Genomic DNA, 23,252 nt, shown 5'->3' on the forward strand with positions numbered 1-23,252 from the left:
AAAACAACAACAGGCAGGTCTACTGAAATACACTGCTGAAGGGAGCAGTGGATGACACAGGAGAGGTCTGCTGCACCATGTGGGTTAGCTCCTTGGCAGAAAATTGAACTCATGCCACAGTGGCTGGTGATAGTTTGGTTGTGCTGAGACTTTAACCCCTGTGCCACCAGGGAGCCCCACTATCTAACTCCTTTAATAACATCTTGTAGTTCTATTGTATAGGACTTTTACCTCCTTTTTTTGGTTGATTCTGAGTTAGTGAGTTCTTTTTGAAGCAATTATAAATGGAGTTATTGTTTTCATTTCTTTTGCTTCTTGTTCATTGTTTGTATATTAAAAAGCGATGGAATTTTATAGGTTGATTTTGTAGCTTGGCACTTGACCGTGTTCATTTTATTGTTTCCAATAAATGGTCCTGATAGTTCCACCAACTTAGCCAGGGCTTCTCAAGGTGATGATGGTACAAGTCTTCCTGTGAACTAGTTACTCCAGCTGGGCCTTACTCTTGATAGTGAAGTAGAGGACCACCCCCTTCCAATACAGGGCAGGCAGGAAGATCACCAACTTGACAGGATCCATGGCATGTTCTAGCACCACCAGCTAAGCTTCCTTGTTCCCACCAGGGTAGTGACAGTATTAACCTTTCTCAAAAGACATGCAGCCTCTAGTGGGGACATCACCTTTGCCAGAAGCGTTCTTTTCAGCTGGGGCCAATAATCTCTGCTTCTTCTCTTGCTGGCCTGTATTTGTGGGCCAGCTTGAGCAATTGAGTAGCTGTTTGGGGTTTAAAGCCTGGGGGGACCTGGTTCACGGCAGGAGGCAATTTTAGCCAGTTATAGAGAATCACTCTTGGCTGCTGTGGCCTGATGTAGCCAGGTTGTTTGACAAAGCAGGCAAGGTCCTTTTTTGGCAGGAAGCCCTGTTCAATGCTAGAATTCTTGGGCCTTTTCTCAAATAGGGGATTGACCTCCTGCTTCTTCATGATGCCCAGGCAGGGGCCACCTTCTTCCCCTTGGCCTTCTCTCCTTTGGCGTCTTGGGTGGCTGTAGGAAAGAGCTATTTTGCATCATTTCTGTTGTGCATGTCTGGAGGAGGTGACCCAGGCATCTTTGCTCTGCCTCCATCTTACTGGACTTTGTGAAACAGAAATTGGATGCTATTTAAAAAGAGGAGGGGCTTCGCTGGTAGTGCAAGGTGTTGAGCACAGCACTGTGAAGCTATCTACAGCCTCTGCAGCATGAGTTCAATCCCCAACTGGCCAGGGAGCTACCCACATGGTGCAGCAGACCTCTCCTGTCTCGCCTGCTGCTCCCCTCAGTCTGTCTGGTCTGCTCCCCACTCTGTTTCTGGTGAATCCTCTCACCCCCCACACCTCTGGTCTGTACCCCAGCTCTTTTATGTATAAATAAATAAATCTTTAAAATAAATAAAGTAAAAAGAGGAGAATGTTCTAAGATCAAAAAAGAGTTCTTGGAAATGAAAAACATGACAGCAGAAATTTAAAATTCAGTAGAGGATTCGAAAGATAAAGTGAAGGAAATGTTCCTTAAGATAGAGCAAAAAAAAATATATAAAAGAAAGTTAAGAAAATTAGAGAAACATTCATGAAGTACACTATTTTAGTAATAAGAAAGTGAAAACAAAGAGGAAGAAATAATTCAAGGAGATTTCTTATCAGTTTCTGTACTGAAAGAGTTAGCTAAGTGCCAATTACAAGGATTGAAACTGGATGCACCCCAAGGGAACGCTGAAGATAAAGAATGATTTTATAAACTTTCAGAGAGAAAAAAAAACAATCACCACAAAGAAGCAATGTGCCAGCTATAAATTTATTGCTTCTCACTTCCAAATTCATCTTTGAATGCCTTCTCAGTGATAATGGATGGTGTTCTTTTCAGTATTCTCCTTTACAGTGGGCATAATGTTAAGCTTTGTAAGTAGAAGTCCCTGGAGGGTTATTGCAGGAGGAAGGGGCTTCTTGTGCCAGTTCCAGCAGTTGTACCCTTGGTCAGAGAAGTGGATGGATGAATATTTTAGGGTGCTCTGCCCTTGACATGCACCCCACTCTCCTGCCAATGCTGCAGCTCTTTAGACAAGGATACTGTGCATTCCATACCTACCATGCCAGTGCCCTTACCGACCCCTTCTGGGTGCCTGACTAGGTAACTTGGCTCACTCATGTCCTGAAGTGTTGCTTCCTGCATTCTCAGCAACTGCAAACCTGGCCCAGAAAACAGCTCTGGCCCAGAAAACCAACCAACTTCTCTACCACTCATTGGGCTACAACTGTACCTTCTCCAGTGAGATCCTTCCTCAGGGAAGGATCCCTTCCAAATTTATTCCTCCTTGGATAAATAAAATTCTTAGACATTTTATGATTATTCTTTTATCAGAGTAATATTTTAGAGTAAAATTTGCAATAAATTTCCATGCTAAATCACTGTGTATATCTGGTTCCCAATTCAACCCAGATTGATAGAATTAGAATGACTTGGTCTCACTGGCAATATTGGAAGAAAGGAAGTAGAATGATTCTTTCAAAATTGTGATGGCAAAGTATTTCCAACCTAGAATTTTATACCCAGTGGGAATATGAATCAAATGTGAAGGACATTTGAAATAAACTACTGAGAGTGGGGCTTCCCTGGTGGCACAAGGGGTTAAGCACTATGAAGCTATCAGCAGCCACTGAAGCATGAGTTCATTCCCTAGCCAGGGAGCACGTGGCACAGCAGACCTCTCCTGTCTCACCCACTGCTCCCCTCAAAAGTGTATTTCAATCAATCTGCCTGTTCTGCTCCTCACTCTATCTCTGGTGAATCTTCTCACCCCCAAAACCCCTGGCTTACACCCCAGCTCTTGTATGCATAAACAAAATCAATCTTTAAAAAAAAAACTACTGAGAGTTTGAGGCTTCATGCAAAAATGTGACCAATAACAGAACAAACCTGTGGGGTCTGCAGGAGAGAGAGCATCAGCTAGAATGCTCAGGCCCACCTGGGCAAGGAGAAATGATGGCTCAATGAGAAAGAACAGGCCTATACTGACCCAAATAAAGAAACGTGACGTCTGTGGGCCTACTACAGACAACACATTTTGGAACAACCCATCATTTCCCCCTTGCTTTAAGAATCAGCCTCTCCTCCAGACATGCTTAATTGTGGTTTACAAACTGCCAGGCTCATGGGTTTTTCCAGTGCCTGCCTTCCTCCTTTCCCATCTCCATGCCCACTGTCCTCCAGGTTCCCAAATTAAACAATCAAGATGCACACTTGGGGCCTCCCCTGGTGGCGCAATGGTTGAGTGCTGGGTTGCGAGGCTGCCCAGTCTCTGCAGTGCCAGTTTGATCCCCGGCCACCGTCGAGGGTCCCACAAAAAAAAAAAAAAAAAAAAAAAAGATGCACACTTGGCCCGACTCCTATCTTCTTCCTGGAGCACCATACCACCCAAGGTGACACATAGGGGGAGGCAGTGGAAAGAGGGGAAGAATTCTAGATTCATTGAATAACTTGAAAAAAAAAAGAATAAATTAGAAGTTGTCCTGGTTGTTATCTTTGTTTTTTGGGTTTTTTTAAAGATTTATTTTTATTTATTTATTTTATTTATTTATACAAGCACTGGGTACAGTCAGAAGCACGGGAGGGTGAGAGAATTCACCAGAGCGGGGAGCAGAGCAGGCAGAAGGACCGAAGTACACTGCTGAGGGGAGCAGCGGGTGGCAGGAGAGGTCTGCTCGCCATGTGGGACCCTCCTCCGGTGGCCGGGGAGCGGAGCAGCCGGGGATAGAACCGGCGCAGGCAGCTTCGCAACCTAGCGCTCAACCACTGTGCCACGGGGGAAGCCCCTGGTTGTTGTCTTTGAACCATAGAAAAGGGCAACATGGGAAAAGGGGTCCACAGAGTTACTGAGGTGGTGTGAACCATGCTTTCTTCCACTTAACACCCAGCCAGGACTCTGGCTCATTCCCAGGATAAGGATGAAATACCTTGGCAGAGAAAGGGTTCTACAGAAACAGCCCTGCTTTTATCTCCAGCTTCATCTCCATATTCTCCTTTCTTTCTGGACCCCAGCCACAACAAATACTATTCTTGCTTTCAAGAACATTGACCTAATGTGATTATGTGGGCCTCTTGCCCTGACTCTACCTTTAGAATGCCTCACATTATATAAACAGAGAAGAAATGCATATGCACATTTATTTAGTACATACAGTCTCCTGTCACTTGGTATCAAGCACTTGCTGATGGCACAGGGTAACCCCACACTCTAAACACCCATTCTTCCATTTATAGGAGTAGTGATCACTATGGCCACTTATTGACACCTGGTCACCTTCTTGGCACTGGAGTAACAATCACTGGACTTGGTAGAGTTGATCCCATCCCCAGTCCTAAGGATGGATCCAGATTCAGCTAAGCCAGTCCAGGGACTTTCTCAAAACACACACACACACACACACACACACACACTGGACAGCACTTCCCTGGTAAAAGTGTTACAGGGCAACCGCTATATGAAATGGGTTGCCTGACTGTGGGTCCTCACCCGTGTACTTAGAAGGGACTTATACTAAGACTCAACTGTAAGCACACACAAAAAGGTTAATAAGGAGTTTATTTACAAAAGAGGGGGAAATGAAGAAATGAATAACTCAGGGAAAAAGAGAGGGAGATAAATTGGTGAATGTTTCCTGCCAGTTCCACTGAGCTGGACCCACAATAGCACACTGAGAGCTGGCAAAAAGCCAAGAGACCCCTAAGGCCCACATGTCTGGTTATATACCCTGGCTGTTTAAATCCACCCTCAGTTCCCAGCAACCCTCCCTTCGGTCATCATCCCTTTGGTGATGATGATATTATGGAATTTGTAGTTCTTGCGGCCTTTGATCTCTTTGGTCTGGAGTGGGGGTGGAGTCCATAAAACCTGTGTTTGTGAAGTTTGTTCAGGGCATCCTATCTCCCCAACAAAAATACTTGGCAAGGGAAGGACACATGGTTCAGTTTGAGGAAAAACGTGATGGGTAGCACAGGAGACACCCCCTCCCTCTTGCTCTGGCCTGTGTTGAGCAGCAACATGAATTCCTGGGAAATGATAGAGCCACTTTGCTGCTTTCGGAGAAGCCAGTATTGGAACATTGTCCCTGGCACCACCATCACCCAAAGGATAACTGGAGATGCTGAGCTACAACCCACTCACTGCTCTTTGGACTTTCTTGATATCTCCACCCAGGTCAACAAACTTAGCCCTTGGGCCTACTCCCTGTGTTTGTATAGCACTTGATGGGTAACTTAGGAATGTAAAAGAAGCCAGACACAAACTAATACAAATTACATGATTCAATTTATATAAAGTGAAAAAAACTGATCAATGGTATTGGGGATCAGGATAGAAGGTAACTTTGAGTAAGTGTGAGTGATGTCTGTAGCAGGTATAGGGGAGGTTTCAGGTGGTGGTTATGGGGATAATTATTTCATTTGATAAAGTTATTTGTAGATATTTCTTTTTGAAACTTGTTATAAATCATATTTTTCTTTTTATTGAAATATATTTCAAATAACCATGGAGTACACTAACCTTCTGTGTGTAGGTCACTGAATTTTTGCGTAGTATATATCCATGAAAGTTCCACCCTGATGAAAGAATATTTGTAACATCCAAGAGTGTTCTTCCCACCCCCATCCTCTCCCACACAAGAGTAACCAACCACTACTCTAAGAATGACTATTATAGGTTCTCCCTCTTCTTGATCTGGGCAAAAATGAAGTCATACAGAATATCATTTGTGGAAGGCTTACTTTGTTCCACATAATGTGTGAGATTAATCCATGTCGGTGTGTGCATCCATGGTTCGTTCTTTCTCTTGCCATGTAGCATCTCACTATATGAATGTTTAGTTTGTTTATCTGTTTGTTACAGGACAGCCCTGATATGAAATGTGTTGGCCTGACTGTGGGTCTTTACCCATGTGCTTAAAGGGACTCATAGTAAGACTCAACTGCAGGCACACAAAAAGGTTAATAAAGGGTTTATTTACAAAAGAAGGGGAAATGAAGAAATGAATAACTCAGGGAGATAAATTCATGAATGCATCCTACCAGTTCCATTGCACTGGACTCTCCATGGCATGCTGAGAGCCAGTGAAAAGCCAAGAGTCAAGCCAAAAGCCAAGAGGCCAAGAGGACCCGCAAGGCCCTCATGTCTGCTTTTATACCAAACCTGGCTGCTTAACTCCACCCTCAGATCCCAGCTACCCTCCCTTCAGTGATGATGGGATTTGTAGTCCTTGGTGTCTTGGATATCTTTGGTCTGGAATGGGGGTGGAATCCATAAAACCTATGTGGAGTTTGCTCAGGACAACCTTTCCCCCTAACATGTTCTATTATAGACACTTGGACTGTTTTAACTCTTTGGTTATTGTGAATAAAATTCCTATGAACATTCTTGTATGTCTTTTGATGGACATATGCACATATTTCTCTCACTTGGGAATAAATTTTTTGTTGATAGGATAGGCAGAATTTTAGCTTTAGTAACTAGCTTGTAGTAATACTGCCAGTATTCCAAAGTACTTGAACCAATTTGCAATCCCACCAGCAGGACTTGAGAGTCACAGTTGTTTTACATTTTTGTCAATACTTTGTATTACCAATCTATTTCATTTGAGTTCCTCTTGTATGTATTTACAGTCATGCACTGCTTAATGACAGTCAACTATGGATGCATAGATGATGTTGGCCCAAATAAGCTATACCATTCAACCTAGATGTGTAGTGAGCCACACCATGTGGGTTTGTGTAATTACACTCTGTGAATTTCACAAACCACAAAATTGCCTAACAATGCTTAAGCAACACATGACTGTAGCACATCCAGTTGTGGTTTAATGAACTTCTCCCTGTGGTTAAACATCTCTTAGAGGTTTATTGGTCTTTTGGAAATTTCTGTTCAAGTCTTGTCTTCATTTTTAAATTGGATCATTCGTCTGTTTTCTTACTTTTTCACAGCTTTTTGTCTATTCTGATGTAAATTGTTGCATATGTATAATGCAAATGTTTCTATGTATGTTTAGTTGCTCTTGAACTATTTTTTTGAAATAATATCTGATTGTATATAGAAACACAATCAATTTTTATTTGACTTTGTGTCCATAATATTAATCATTTATCTAGAGATTATTTTGGGGTTTTCTATTTACATGATCATGTTGTCTACAACTATGCTTGCTTTATTTCCAATACTTGCAAATTTTATTTCCTTTTCTTGCCTTATGGCATTGGTTAGAACCTCCAGAACAATATTATCTAGAAGTTATGATAGTAAATACTTTATCTCATTCTCAATTTCAGGAAATAGGTTTCACTATCTCACTATTAAGATAGTAAAATAGGGGCTTCCCTGGTGGCACAGGAGTTAAAGACAGCTTTATCAAGGCTGTTAAAGACAGCTTATCAAGCTGTCGCCAGCCACTGCAGCACAAGTTGGATCCCCAGCTGGCCAGGAAGCAACCCACATGGCACAGCAGACCTCTCCTGTCTTGCCCGCTGCTCCCCTCAGCAGTGTATTTCAGTCAGTCTGCCTGTTCTGTTCCCCTCTCTGTCTCTGGTGAATCCTCTCAGCCCCCACACCTCTGGCCTGTACCACAGTTCTTCTATGTAAAAATAAATAAAGTCTTTTTAAAAAGATAGTGAAATAATGATATTAGTTATATTAAGATTTTGTGTTATACTCCTTATGTGAGTAAGGAGGTGTCATGAGGCAATCTGGGTGAGGCTGGAGGTGCTGGGGTGAAAGAATTCACCAAAGACAGAGTGGAGAACAGAAAAGGGATATTTTTTGAAATACACTGCTAAGAGAAGCAGTGGGCTAGACAAGAGGGATTGTAAGCGCGAAGAAAGATTTGGGGCTCCCTTTTGTAACCTGTTTTCGTGGACTTTTCATGACTGGAGAGTCAGTTTGGACTGGCAGGTGCTGGGATGTCTGGTCTTGGGCATTGACCTTGGGTGTTGTCCTGACCCTGCTTCTACATTCAGGATCAAAGTGATTAATTTTAAACCTTGGTTCCCATGACAACTTTATCAATTCCCTTTATCTATTCAAACCTCCCAAACTTTCCTGCTGGGCAAGGGGTGGGGGCTTAGTTTTAACCTTATTAAATGATACCCTGACAGGAAGTTTCCTTTTATTCCTGAGGTTTTATTTTTAATAATATAGAATTTTATGAAGTACTTCTGTATCTATTGAGATAGCCATGTATTTTTCTCATTTATTCTGTTAATGATAAATTTTCATGCACACCTTAATTAATAAATTTTCAAATCCAGTCTTGTTTTACTAGAATAAATAAAATTTTTTTGTGTGATGTAGCAAGTTTTTATAGTTGGAATTGGTTTCCCAATATTCTGTAAAGGATTTTTGTATAGCCTGAACTTTTTTCTGATTAATGTTCTTGTCAGTTTTTGTTATCAAGGGTTTTGCTGGTCTCACAAAATGAGTTGGAAGAGTTTGAGAAAGAATGGTGCTACTCTTCCTTAGCTATTTGGAGAAATTCACCAATAAGCCCACCTGGACCTGGAGTTCACTTTGTTGAAAGCTTTTTAATTATAAATACAATTTCATTAACAGATATAAGACTCTTCAGATTTAGATTTTTGGGGGGGAGGGGGGTGGTGGGAAGGGAGGGTAAGGACATCAGGAAAGCAAGGTCCTAAAGAGCAGCAAACTGGGGTTACCTTCAAACCAGAAGTAGGTAGTGATGTTGGGGTTCAGTATGTGGTTTGTTGGGTTCCTCTGAGAGTTAATTTGTCAGATTCTCCTGGATCAGCAGCACATGGTAAGTTTATTAAGGAAAAGAGAAAGGAAAAGAAATGTCTGTAAAAGATACAGGCAGATAGTCTTAAAGGACAAGAGCTGCTCAGATTTGGATTTTCTACTTGTTTCTATTATGAAAAGTATTTTTCAAAGAAATTTGGCTATTTAATTGAAATTTTCAAATGTATTGGCATGAAATTGCTCACAATATCTTCTTGTTATCTTTTTAATGTCTATTATGATCTCTCTTTTCATTCTGGATGTTGTAAATGTGTGCCTTTTAAAAAAGTGTTTATAACTTGCTAAGAGGTTATCGATGTATTGTAACAGGGTGGTCCCCAGGAAAGGGGGAGGTTCCCTGCCCCACCCAAGGGAGGGTGGAGCTGAGCAGGAAGAGGAGAAGCTGCAGAAGAGACTGAGGAAGGAAGCAGGATGGAGCCAAAAGGAGACCTGGAGGAGGCGCATGGAGCCTAGAGACACGTGAAGAAACTGCGCTTGTCTTTTGGTTGTGGACTGGGTGACACAGATGTGGGTGAGACCCATGGGGAGGTGACAATGGCAGCTTTTATCTTGATGTTGATTTTGCTCTTTTCCTTCCGGGCTTGTCCAGTTGTTTGTGACCCTTTTCTGTGGGTCCCCACTGGAAGATGCTTTAGACTTGTGGCAGGCTTTGGGGCCTTGCTCTGTGCAATTCCCATATGGATGGACTTTTACCCACGAGGGGACGGGTAACTTTGGGTGCTTCATTTAGAAACTAGACTCTTTGTCTTACCTGTATTGTTTCCTAGTTGTATTAAAGTTCCTTCCCATTAAAGTCTCATATGTTTTGTGTTGATGCGGCGGATGGCAGAACCCATTTAGAATAGGCAGGTTTGCAGGGTTTGGGCTGCCCCTCTCCCTGTCCTATAACAGATTTAGTGCTTTTTAAAATCTACCTTTTGTTTTGTTGATTCTTACTGTTGTAGAGCAACCCCAATACAAAACGGGGTGCCTGACTGTGGGTCCTCACCTGCGCGCTTAAAAGGACTTATCAATGCTCTACTGCAGGCACACGTGAAAAGCTAATAAAAGGTTTATTTACAAGGGAAGGGGAAATAAGGAAATGTACAGCTCTGGGAGAAAAGTGGGAGACAAAGTTTTAAATGAGTCCTACCCTATCCGCCGATCAGGAATCCCAAAATGGCGCTCTCAGAGTTCGCCGCCAGCCAGGAGCCGTGAAGCCAGGAGGCAAGCGATCGCGAGCCAGAGAGAGAGCCCAAGGCCCACGTGTTTGGTTTTTCATATCCAACCTGGCTGCCCAACTCCACCCTCAGGTCCCAGCCACCCTCCCTTTGGTGGTGATGGGATTTGTCTTTCCCAATGTCTTGATGGCTTTAGTCTGGAGTGGGGGTGGGGTCCACAAAGCCTGTATGGGATTATCTCAGGACATCATTTCCCCCTAACAATTCCCCCCTTTCACTTTTTGCCACCATTTCCATGGTGATGAAGATCAAACATATGGATGCTGGGATACAGTCTCAGATGAAAATTTTCCAGGGTTCCAGTCTGAAAGAAAACGAATCCCTCCAGGTAGTGTCCATTGTGGAAAGCAAAAGTCCTCCATTCCTGGAAAAACAGTTCATCAGTCCCAGCCGAAAGAAAACATCTGGAGGCATTAGCCAGAATAAGACAGCAGATATGTCAAAAATCACAGGAAAAAAAAAATCTTAAAATGGTTCAACTTATGTAAAAACAAATTCTCTCAACCTTGATCCCAAATTTTTAAACAGCATAGCAAAGTTTGCAAACTAAATCTACTTTTAAACCATATTGCCTATTTTTGCATAAAATCACAGGGCAGAATAACTAAGCAGCAATTTTTAGCTGGCTTCGTTGGAATACTCCATATAGGATTCAGAGCGAACTGTTGACATCCGGTCCGTGTAGGCTTCAGGAACAAGTTGGTCTCATCAGACTCCACCTGGGCTTTCCTCTTCTCGAGGGTACCAGGGACTTTTCGTTGGCCGGGTTGTCCAGTCCTGCCAATGGAGGCAAGCTTCCTCACCTTCTTTGGAGGTCTCTGGAACCCTACGAACAAAGCAAACAGGTTCTCCTCTTCTTGGTTCAGCTCTGTTTCAACTTTCTGGAAGAACTCCACACAAAGCCACGCAATGAAAGTTATGTCCAATTTTTTTCAGTTTAAACAAAATCCCTATGGAAGTTATGCAAAAACAGACTCTGAGATAAGTAGCAAAAGATTACTACCACTATTTTTATGCTGTGTTGGTATCAAGGGGAGAGAAAATGCAAACACAAGTTAGCTTTGTTGAAAAAAAAATTGCAACCTTGCTGCAGATCCTGGTCACCAAAACAAGAGAACTTTGTGGATTTAGAACAAAATGCAAAAAAAATCATCGGTATTATGTCAAAGAAAAACTTAGTGAATATCAGGTGTATTTCCAGGTCTATTCAGTCCTTAGTAGGAAAGTTTTTTACTCTCAACAGTTCCATCAATAGGAATCTGTTGAGACCTTTTTCTCCCTGTATTTCCAGAAACAATTTCTGTAGATATGAAACAATTGAATTACACAATATTACAAGGTGACAATCACCATTGACAATTTACATACATACCAGATACTGAGGTTTTTTTTTTTTATACACATTACAGAAAACCACTGTTAACATTTTGTACATACCAAAGTTTTACCATTTTCCCACGTGACAATGCTTCCCTTCCAGTTTTTCTTCATTAAGTAAAAGGATCAACCTGAGGCAGGGCAGTTTCCCCTTCGCCAGATGCCAATGGGTGGCTTAAATGAACCTGGGAGACCTACTGGGTACTTTTGGTCGCACCATCCGTTCAGTACTGCGGACCTCCTAAATTGGAGGAGCTCTGTTCCCTCGTACCGGCAGGCTCCCAAGAGGATGGCGAACTTGTTTGCCTCTATCTTTGTCTCCCACCGCCCTAACTGGGCAGATATACAGTCCATGCTGCATACTTTATTAAGGCTGGATGAGCGGAGGATGGTATTCAGGAAAGCCAGGGAGGAGGCTGACCGTCTCCACCAACAGGATAGGCAGTCCCCAGAGCCGGAGGTTGTTGTCCCAGAGAGAGATCCTGGATGGGACCCTAACAATGGAGGAACGGCAATGTTGGAGCTGTACAAAAAATGTTTATTGGTAGGACTGAAGCAGGGGATCCCCAAACAAAAAAACTTTAACAAAATATTGCAACTCGAGCAAGGAGCTAATGAGGATCCATCAGAGTTCCTTGAGAGGATTATTCAAACTTACACTAACCACACAGATATAAACCCAGATGCCCCAGAAAATGCTCGTCTGATCACTATGGCTTTCATTACCCATAGTGCCCCAGACATAAAGAAAAAGTTAGCTAAGGTGGACAGCGTCACAGAGATGAGTCCGTCCCAGCTAGTGGACCTGGCATTCAGGGTTTATAATAATAGAGAGGACAGGAGACCGAAACCTGCGACTGTTTTCTTACAAAGAGAACACAGAACAGGGTTTCAGGGAAACAATAATGGACAGAGACGCGAACCCCTAGGAAGAAATCAGTGTGCTTTCTGTAGGGAAGAGGGACATTGGAAGTACAGTTGTTCCAGGTTACAGGGAAGTGGCAGACGCAATAATTATAGAAGGCAGGATAGAAGACAGAGAACACCAAGATATGATGATTCACGTAGGGGTTACAGGAGGGAATATAGAAGGAGTACACAGAACCAGGAACCAAGGAGAGAGGAAAGAAGACAAATGTTAGCACAGAGTGGAGGCTCAGATGATGACAGGGAATACAGACAGAGAAGGAATCGAGAGCCCAGCACAGAGGACAGGAGACAAATGACAGCACAGGGTAGAGCCTCAGGTGAAGATAGGAGGGAATACAGACAGAGTAGAAGGAATCTAGAGCCAAGTGCAGAGGAGAGGAGACAAATGATAGTTCATGGAGAAAGTTCAGATGCAGAATAGGGGTGCCCGGGGGACTCCACTAGATCTAGAGAAGCCCATTAGAATAACCCCCTTCAGAGCCCCAGGTAACACTCGCTGTGGGGGATCGTCTCATTGATTTCTTGGTGGACACTGGAGCGACATACTCAGTTTTGAATTCAAAATTAACTAAAATGAGCAAAGAGACTGCAGCAGTCACTGGGATTACAGGAAGGCCACAACAGAAAGCCTTCCTGCAACCTTTGGAGTGCCGGCTAGGCACCACACAGCTCCAGCATAGCTTCCTATATATGGAAGAGTGTCCAATCCCTCTACTTGGTCGCGATCTTTTAAGTAAGCTCAACGCACGAATTATATTCTCACCAAAACATCAGAGGCTTCACCTACAGGTGCCTCCAGAGCATGCTCTGCGGTTCCAGATGTTACTTACTCAAGATGTTCCACCGAAAGGTGAAATTTTACCTCCAGAAATTGTTGAAAGAGTAAGTAAATGGGTATGGGCTGATGGAACCCCAGGACGTGCGAAAAATGCTGAGCCTGTAAAGATAGAAGTGATAGAGGGGAGCAGAACCCCTAGGAGGAAGCAATACCCCTTAAAGGAGGAGGCCTTGAGGGGAATTGAGCCAGTATTGAAAAGGTTCCTTCAATCTGGACTCATTCGGCCCTGTCGCTCACCATATAACACTCCGATTCTGCCAGTGAAGAAACCCCATACAGGCGAGTACCGTTTTGTCCAAGATTTAAGGGCCATTAATGACATTGTTCGGGATTTACATCCCACCATGCCTAATCCCTACACCCTATTAACTGCCATACCTGGTGACTTTGGGTGGTTTTCGGTATTAGACCTGAAGGATGCCTTTTTCTGTATCCCAATAGATGTCCAGGATCAACCGCTTTTTGCCTTCGAATGGCAAGACCCTAAGTCCAAGAGCACTCTCCAGTATTGCTGGACTGTGCTTCCACAGGGGTTTAAGAACTCCCCAACTATTTTTGGGGAAATACTGGCCAGGGATCTCAGGAAGGTTCAATTAAACCAGGGCGTCTTGTTGCAATACGTAGATGATTTATTGATTGCAAGTCCAGATTACAAATCTTGTCTGGAAAATACCATAGTGGTACTGAACCACCTGGCAGAATGTGGCTATAAGGTGTCACCCCAAAAGGCACAGATCCACAGATCTGTAAACAAACGGTGACGTATTTGGGGTTTGAAATTAGGAAAGGCAGACGGAGCTTGATGACAGAAAGGAAACAAGTAATTTCAGCCCTTAAAGTCCCCAGCAACCGGCGACAGTTGCGTGGATTTTTGGGTATGGCTGGGTTTTGCAGGATTTGGATTCCTAACTTTGTATTAATAGCAAAACCCTTGTACGATGCTCTCAAAGGCCTGGACTCTGAACCTTTGTCTTGGACCTCAGAATGTCAAAAGGCCTTTGAAGAAATAAAAGTAAAGTTGATTTCAGCACCAGCATTAGGGCTTCCAGATCTTAGGAAGCCATTCAGACTTTATGTACATGAGAGACAGGGTGTTGGCCTTGGAGTACTAATCCAATTGTTGGGACCAGAAATGCAGCCCGTTGCATATCTGTCCAAATAATTGGACCACACCACTAAGGGATGGCCTCCATGTTTGCGTGCTGTAGCTGCCACTTGTGACCTCCTACACGAGGTGGAGAAGTTTACATTGGGTCAGCCCATCACTGTGTGTGTGCCACATCAGGTCTTGACATTGCTGGAGCAGAAGGGTGGACTTTGGTTAACCGCCGGGCGAATGGGAAAATATCAAGCAGCTCTGTTGGGCAATCCTAATGTGAAGCTGCAGGTTTCTAACTCCCTGAATCCCGCCACACTGCTTCCAAGCAATGCAGATGGACCTGAGGATGACACTTTAATCCACAACTGTTTAGAAACCATAGACACAGTGTATGCTAGCCGACCAGATCTGACTGACCAGCCTCTGCCAGAGCCAGAGAGAGAGCCCAAGGCCCACATGTTTGGTTTTTTATATCCAACCTGGCTGCCCAACTCCACCCTCAGGTCCCAGCCACCTTCCCTTTGGTGGTGATGGGATTTGTCTTTCCCAATGTCTTGATGGCTTTAGTCTGGAGTGGGGGTGGGGTCCACAAAGCCTGTATGGGATTATCTCAGGACATCATTTCCCCCTAACATTACTATTATGTGTTTGTTTTTTATTTTATTAATTTCTTTCTTAGTTTGTTTCTGCCTTCCTCTTACTTCTTTTCGATTCAATTTGTAGATTTTTTTTCTAAGCTTGGATATAGACTATTAGATCATGAATTTTCAGTCTTCTTTTCTCTCTAAGCATGATTGTGGTTGCATCACTTAAGTTTTTATGTTATAATTTCAATATCATTCAGTCAAATAATTTTATTTTTCCATCATGATTTCTTTATTCATGGGTTATTTAGAAGTGTATTGCTTAATTTCCAGTCACTTGTAGATTTTCTATTTTTCTTATTATTGCTACCTACCTAGGTCCACTGTGGCCAGAGAATCTATTCTGTATTAATCCTTGAAAATATGATGAGACTTACTATATGATCCAAGATATGGTGGCCTTTGTTGAATGCTCCAAGTGCTCTTGAAAAGAAAGCAAATTTTGCAATTATGGGTGACAGTATTCTATCTGTCATATTTGATCAAGTTTCTTAATTGTATTTTTTGAGATTTCCCATATCTTGAGATTTCCCATATCTTGTATTTTTTGATATTTCCCATATACCATTTCTGTTTTTCTCTCCTTCTTCTATCAATTACTGAGAGAAATGTATTAACATCTCCTGCCCTAGGTGGATTTGTTTGCTCCTTTTTACTGTCCATTTTTGCTTTGTGTATTTTCAGATTATGTTTTTAAGTACTTATTATTTAGACTCATTTTCTATTTCTACTTTTTTTAAAACCAGATTTCTATTTTTTTTTAATAGAGGCATGTTTTATTTACTTATTTATTTATTTGTTTGTTTTTTGTTTATACAAGCACTAGGTACAGTCAGAAGCAAGGGAAGGTGAGGGAATTCACCAGAGCCAGAGTGGGGAGCAGAGCAGGCAGAAGGACCGAAGTACACTGCTGAGGGGAGCAGCGGGCGGCAGGAGAGGTCTGCGCGCCATGTGGGACCCCCCTCCGGTGGCCGGGGAGCAGCTGGGGATCGAACCGGCGCCACAGAGGCCGCAGGCAGCTTCGCAACCCAGCGCTCAACCGCTGCGCCACCGGGGAGGCCCTATTTCTACTTTTTTAAAAGATTTATTTATTTATGCATACAAGAACTGGGGTACAGGCCAGAGGTGTGGGGGGGCGAGAGGATCACCAGAGACAGAGTGGGGAGCAGAACAGACAGACTGACTGAAATACACTGCTGAGAGGAGCAGCGGGAAAGACAGGAGAGGTCTGCTGCGCCATGTGTGTCTCCTTCCTGGCCAGGGATTGAACTCGTGCTTCAGTGGCTGCGGAAAGCTTCATAGGCTGCATCTTAACCCCTTGCACCACCAGGGAGGCCCCTCTGTTTCTACTTTCATCATTATAAAATATTCCTCTTTGCTTCTAGTAATACTTCTTGTCTTAAGATCTACTCTGGTGCTCTAGCTTCCCTGCACTGGGTGCAGCTCTCCTGAAAATGCCATGCCAAGTTTGCCTCCACCCGTCCTTGGTCGGGAATACCTCTCAGCTGCTGAGTAGGTGACTACCTGCTGTGGTTCTGACACCACCAGCCACTGACATGAGTCCTCAGCAGCCTGGCAGCCCGGTGTCCTTTGTAATCACTTATTCCTGCCACAGCTTTCAAGTCAGCTCCATTTCAAAGGACATGGACACAGCAGCCAGGGTCCTCAGGACTGGGCTGCCACAGCAGGGGGCACTGGCTCCGGGGCTGGCATCCGGACTGTGTTTGAGAGCCTCGTCATTGGTTATGTTCTGAAGCAACAGCTCTTCTACACCATCCTGCACTGTGGGGTCTTTGGCCTAATGGTGGCCTTTCTCGTTCTCTTCGCCATGTGAAGGAGCCGTCTCCACCTCCCATAGTTTTTTCTCCCAAGTCTCATTGGCCCTGTACATTCTCCTGTACCTCCCCAGGCAGCCTGGGGAAATGGCTGGCTCAGCGTTTGAAAGGGAAGACAAATAAAGGCTATTAATAAAATGTGGGTATATATATATATTTTTTTTAAAGATGTATTTATTTATGCATACAAGAGCTGGGGTACAGGCCAGAGATGCGGGGTGTGAGAGGAACTACTAGAGACAGAGTGGGGAACAGAACAGGTAGATTGACTGAAATACGCTGCTGAGGGGAGCAGCGGGCGAGACAGGAGAGGTCTGCCGTGCCATGTGGGTAGCTCCCTGGCTGGGGATCAAACTTACATTGCAGAGGCTATGGATTGCTTCATAGTGCGGTGCTTATCCCCTTGCGTCACCAGGGAGGCCAATGTGGGTATATTTTTAATCTACTCTGGGGGAGGGAGCACATGGCTATGGTGGTGGACTGTGGGTGCTTTGGTGGGGGGATCGCTATGGTAATGACACTTGAAATACTAACAGTGATGTAAGCCAACACCACCGCAATTAAAAAAAAAGAAGGACCTCCTGGTGGCACAAGGGGTTAAGACGCAGCTTATGAAGCTATCTGCAGCCACTGCAGCACGAGTTTGGTCCCCAGCCAGGGAGCTACCCACATGGCGCTGCAGACCTCTCCTGTCTCGCCCGCTGCTCCCCTCAGCAGTGTATTTTAGTCGATCTGCCTGTTCTGTTCCCCACTCTGTCTCTGGTGAATCCTCTCACACCCCACACCTCTGGCCTGTACCCCAGTCTTATATGCATAAATAAATCTTTAAAAAAAAAAAAAGATTCACTTTGCCTGATAGAAGTAAAACCTTCCTCAGCTTTCTTTGGTTACTATTTGCATTGTACATGTCTTCATTCCTTTTATTAATTTTTAAATTTATTTATTTATTTATACAAGCACTGGGTACAGTCTCTGCCGTGCCATGTGGGAACCTTGCCTGGTGGGCTGGGATCAAACCAATGCTGCAGAGGCCACGGGCAGCTTCGCAGCCTAGCACTCAACCGCTGCGCCACCAGGGGAGGCCCGCTTCCTTTTATTTTTAACCTCTCTATATCTTCTAGTTAATGTGTCTCTTGTAAGCAACACACAGTTGGGTTGCATTTTTATGAAAGTCAACAGTGTGTCTTTTTTGTTTAAGATTTATTTATTTATGCATACAAGAACTGGGGTACAGATCAGAGATGCGGGGGCGGGGAGGTGAGAGGATTCATCAAAGACAGAGTGGGGAACAGAACAGGCAGATTGACTGATATACACTGCTGAGGGGAGCAGCGGGCGAGACAGGAGAGGTCCGCTGCGCCATGTGGGTATCTCCCTGGCCAGGGATCAAACTCATGCTGCAGTGGCTGCAGATAGCTTCATAGGTTGTGTCTAATCCCCTGAGCCACCGGGGAGGCCCAACAGTGTGTCTTTTTTTAAGGAATAAAATGTATGTGTTACTTATTACACTGAAACATTCTCACCATTCATGACTAATCAGTGGGAGACACTGCAAAACCTTCAACAAACTTTCCTCTCTAGCTTTTAACATTTATTGAGGATTCTCACCCAAACCAGTCCATCTCATGATGGTTATGAATTTTCCAACTCCACCACTCCCTCCATTTTGGAGGGGAAACAAAACACCCTCCTCGAATGAAACAGTGTTGGGAACTGCCATGAAAACATAGGACAAGTGAGAAACGTCAATCCTTTCCAAGACTTGCGAGACTGACTAATTTTGGAAGCACACACCAAATGTAAAATGACTCAAACTCATCAAGCACATACATTAAATATGTATTTCATATTTTTGTATATCAGTTTTATCTCAAAGTGATTTTTTCAAAATGAGTCATTGAAAAGGAAGTCCCTTTGGCTTATCACACTAAGTATATAACTATAACTTGCACATAGAGAATATGATCTAAGGTACTATAGATGATAAATTATTTTATACAAAACATCTTTATATGTATATGTTATGTATATTAAATATATAATATGGTTTCATAATTGGAGATAATGCAACATATTTTTTTAAAGATTTATTTATTTATTTATACAAGCACTGGGTACAGTCAGAAGCATGGGAGGGTGAGAGAATTCACCAGAGCCAGAGCGGGGAGCAGAACAGGCAGACTGACGAAGTACACTGCTGAGGGGAGCAGCGGGTGGCAGAAAAGGTCTGTGCGCCATGCGGGACCCTCGCCGGCAGCCGGGGATCAAACCGGCGCTGCAGAGGCTGCGGGCAGCTTCGCAACCCAGCGCACAACCGCTGCGCCACCGGGGGAGGCCCAATCCAAAATATTTTTAAGTGACAGAAATATGCAGAAGAGTTATACATGGAAATAATACCAGCAAAGTGCCCTGTGTTTTTATCCCAGAGATACTAAGTCTCAGGTTTAAAAAGTTTACAAAAGTTTGTTTGAACTGTTGAGAATGTTTTTCAGGCCTCCCCAGTGGCACAGTGGGTTGAGCTCAGCGCTGTGAAGATGTGCGCAGCCTCTACAGAGCAGGTTCAATTCCCAGCCGGCCAGGGAGATTCCCACATGGTGCAGCAGATCGCTCCTGTCTCACCCGCTGCTCCCCTCAGCAGTGCTTTCGGTCCTTCTGCCTGTTCTGCAACCTGCTCTGTCTCTGGTGAATTCCCTCACCTTCCCGTGCCTCCAGCCTATACCCCAGTTCTTGTATAAATAAATAAATCTTTTTTTAAAAATGTGTTTTTCAGGGGTCTCTCTACTGACACCCCTGGGTTAAAGTCTCAGCACTATGAAGCTATCTCCAACCACTGCAGCATTAAGTTTGATCCCCGGTCAGGGAGGTGATCCACATGGCACAACAGACCTCTCCTGTCTCACCCGCTGCTCCCCCCAGCAGTGTATTCAGTACATCTGCCTGTTCTGTTCCCCACTCTGTCTCTAGTGAATCCTCTCACCCCCTACACCTCTGGCAGGGGACACCCTAGTTCTTATACACGTAAATAAATAAAAATAAATCTTAAAAAATACTTCAAAATATGTTTTTCAAAGTGGGGAGAGAATAGTAATTTGACTTTGATTTAAAATACTTACTAGTCTGAAATCATGATGCTTAGAATGCAGGAAGCACGGAGCTGTCACCTATCCGTCATTTATTAATCATAGCTGTATCCTTTCCCCTGGCATTGTAATCTCATTAGAGGGTTTTCATTAACACCTTATTCCTCTGAACACATCTAGAGCACAACACACTGTCCTCCAGGAGCTGAGGTGGAGAAGTGCAGGCAGGGAGTAAAAAGAGTAGACATGTCCTCCCTAGCTTCTCAGGTACCCAGGCTGGTCCAACATGAGACCTCCAGGAGAACACAATCTTCTGTGCCCCACAGCCCACACACCAGCTGACACCACAGGCCTCATGTCTCTCAGGCTATGCCACAATTCTAGTCTAGGAGGCAAGGCCAGCATGAGGCAGAAGCTGTCACCACCACCATATCAGCAACCTCATGGGAAGCCAGCACCCCCTCCTCAGGAGAGCAACCCCTGGAGGAGGATTAGTCCCTTCAGAACTTTCCAGAACTATTTACCCCTGGCCCCTTTTTGCCTTTGTTTGTGATTGTGTCAGGATCTTGGCCTTCTTTGCTGTGACAAAAATGTGCTTCCACATATATGCAGATTGGCTTATACACATGAAGTTTTTGGCCTTTGGGGCTCAGCACTGGCCTCACACAAGACCTCAGTGACATACTTTGGCCAGAGCAATTTAGCAGGTAATAGAAGAATTGGTATCTCCTTCCAGAATCTTACTGTGTCAGAGCCTTGTGGTATCTTTAGTGGGCAGGAAGTTTTGTCATCTCTCACAGATTTTTAAGATTTAGACCCCTTTGTATCAGTTCTTTGTGAAGTTCGTATTCTTACATTTAGCTCACTAGAAGCCAGCCCTCCTCTACTGACAGGGGTGTGAATTAGAAAGTTATATTTTCTTCCCCCAACTTCTTAGTGGAGGTCTACTCCTTGTCTTTTGCATTCTTCCTATTTAGAAAAGAAGTCAAGGTTGAAAAAAAAAAGTCTTTGTCTTTTAAGTAGGGCATTCATTCTTTGCATTTGAGTTACGGATGTATTTGGATTTAAATCTTACCATCTTATCATTTGTTTTATATTTATCTCACCTTTGCTACTTTGCTTCTTGTCACTCTCTTTAAATTATTTTTATTATTTCATCCCCTCCTATGTTCAATTCTTAGTTATACATTCTTTTACTATATTTTTAAAGATTTATTTATTCATGCATACAAGAACCAGGGTACAGGGCAGAGATGCGGGGGGCGGGGGTGTGTGAGAGGATTCACCAGAGACAGAACAGGGAGCAGAACAGAGCAGGGACCAAAATACACTGCTGAGGGGAGCAGCGGGCGCGACAGGAGAGGTCTGCTGCACCATGTGGGAATCTCCCTGGCCGGCTGGGAATGGAACCCGCCATGCAGAGGCTGAGGACAGCTTCACAGCACTGCACTTAACCGCCTGCGCCACAAGGGGGGGGGGGGGGCTTTTTACTATTTTTATTGGTTACCCTAGAATACAATTCTTAAACTCTTTGGCTGAAAGACCCCTTTACACTCTCAGAAATTATTAAGAATACAACAGGATATCCACATGTAAAAGAATGACTTTGGATTCTTATCTCACATATAAAAATTAACTCAAAATGGGCCAAAGCCTAAATTTAAGAGCTAATTCTATAATAACTTAGAAGAAAAAATAAGAGTAAATCTTCATTACCTTGAGTAATGAAGTAATAGTAATGAAGTAATAGTTTCTTAATTACGGGACCCAAAGTTCAAGCGACAAAATAAAAAATTGATAAGTCGGACTTTGTTAAAATCAAAAAAAATTTTATGTGTAAGGGATAGTACCAAGAGAGTGGAGAAACAATCCACAGAATGAAGGAAAATATTTGTAAAGGCCTAGTAACCAGCAAGCACAAAGAACTCTTAGAACTCAACAACAGAAAGACCCCATCCCCCCAAAAAAGGGCAAAGACTTGAATAAACATTTCTCCAAAAGATACAAATGACAAATAAGCACATGAAAAAAATGCTTAGTCATTAGGGAAACACAAACCAAAACCACATGAGACACTACTCAATACCCATAATGGTGGACTCTACAACCGGGAAAAAAAAGGACAATAACATGTATTGGCTGAAAGTGTGGAGAAATCGGAACACTCACACAATGCTAATAAGAATGGAAAATAGTTTAGCAGTTTCTTAAGTCTAACACAGAATTGCTAATGTGACCCAGCAATTCACTTCAAATACATACTCAAAAAAATTAAAAACAGGCTCATAGAAACCCTTTTCACAATGGCCAAAAGGTGAAAATAATCCAAATGTTCATCAACTCATGAATGGATAAACAAAATGTGGTATATTCACACAGTGGAATATTATTTTTGTCAAAAAAAAAAATGAATCAAGTAGCAAAACATGCTACAACACGGATGAGCCTTGAAAACAGCATGCTAAGTGAAAGAAGCCAGAGACACAAAAGGTTACACAATATGTTTCTATTTGAAGAAAATATCCAGAATAGGCAAATCCATTGAATCAGAAAGCAGATTGGTGGCCAAGAGCTGGGGTTAGGGACAACTGGAGTGATCACGTAATGGTACAAGGCTTCCACTGGGGGTGATGAATGGGCTCTGGAACTTAGTAGCAGTAATGGTTGAACAACATTATGAATAAAAGATTTTTTAAGATTTATTTCTATTTATTTATGCATACAAGAACTGGGGTGCAGGCCAGAGGCGCAGGGGATGAGGGAATTCACCAGAGACAGAGAGGGGAGCAGAACAGGTGGATCTGAGATACACTGCTGAGGATCACAGTGGGCGAGACAGGAGAGGTCTGCTGTGCCATGTGGGTTAGCTCCCTGGCTGGGGATTGAACTCAGACCACAAAGGCTGGTGATAGCTTGATAGTGCTGAGACTTTAGCTTCTGTGCCACCACGGAGGCCCCATTACAAATAAAACTTAATGCCACTGGATTGGATATTTTTAAATTGGACCAATGGTAAATCTTGTGTAAATATACTTTATCACAATTTAAAAAAAAATTGAGAACCCCAAAGAGCTTGTCTTTATTATACCTAACAATATTTACCATATTAGAAATTAAGACAGAGAATTTAAAAATATGTATAAATTAATTAACTTGGGGCCTCCCCGGTGGCGCAGCGGTTGAGCGCTGGGTTGAGAAGCTGCCCGCAGCCTCTGCAGCGCCAGTTCGATTCCCAGCTGCTCCCCGGCCACTGGAGGAGGGTCCCACATGGCGCGCAGACCTCTCCTGCCGCCCGCTGCTCCCCTCAGCAGTGTACTTCAGTCCTTCTGCCTGCTCTGCTCCCTGCTCTGGCTCTGGTGAATTCTCTCACCCTCCCGTGCTTCTGACTGTACCCAGTGCT

General features: G+C 43.5%; 1 pseudogene; it reads right to left on the reverse strand.

Annotated features, from left to right (window-relative positions):
- Positions 1 to 432: 432 nt before the first annotated feature.
- The window catches only part of LOC119236843 (60S ribosomal protein L7a-like), a 31,432-nt pseudogene continuing 8,612 nt past the window's right edge, over positions 433 to 23,252 (reverse strand).

Source organism: Talpa occidentalis, unplaced genomic scaffold (genome assembly GCF_014898055.3).
Source record: "Talpa occidentalis isolate TD23 unplaced genomic scaffold, MPIMG_talOcc4v2.1 talOcc4.9, whole genome shotgun sequence".
NCBI lineage: Eukaryota > Metazoa > Chordata > Mammalia > Eulipotyphla > Talpidae > Talpa > Talpa occidentalis.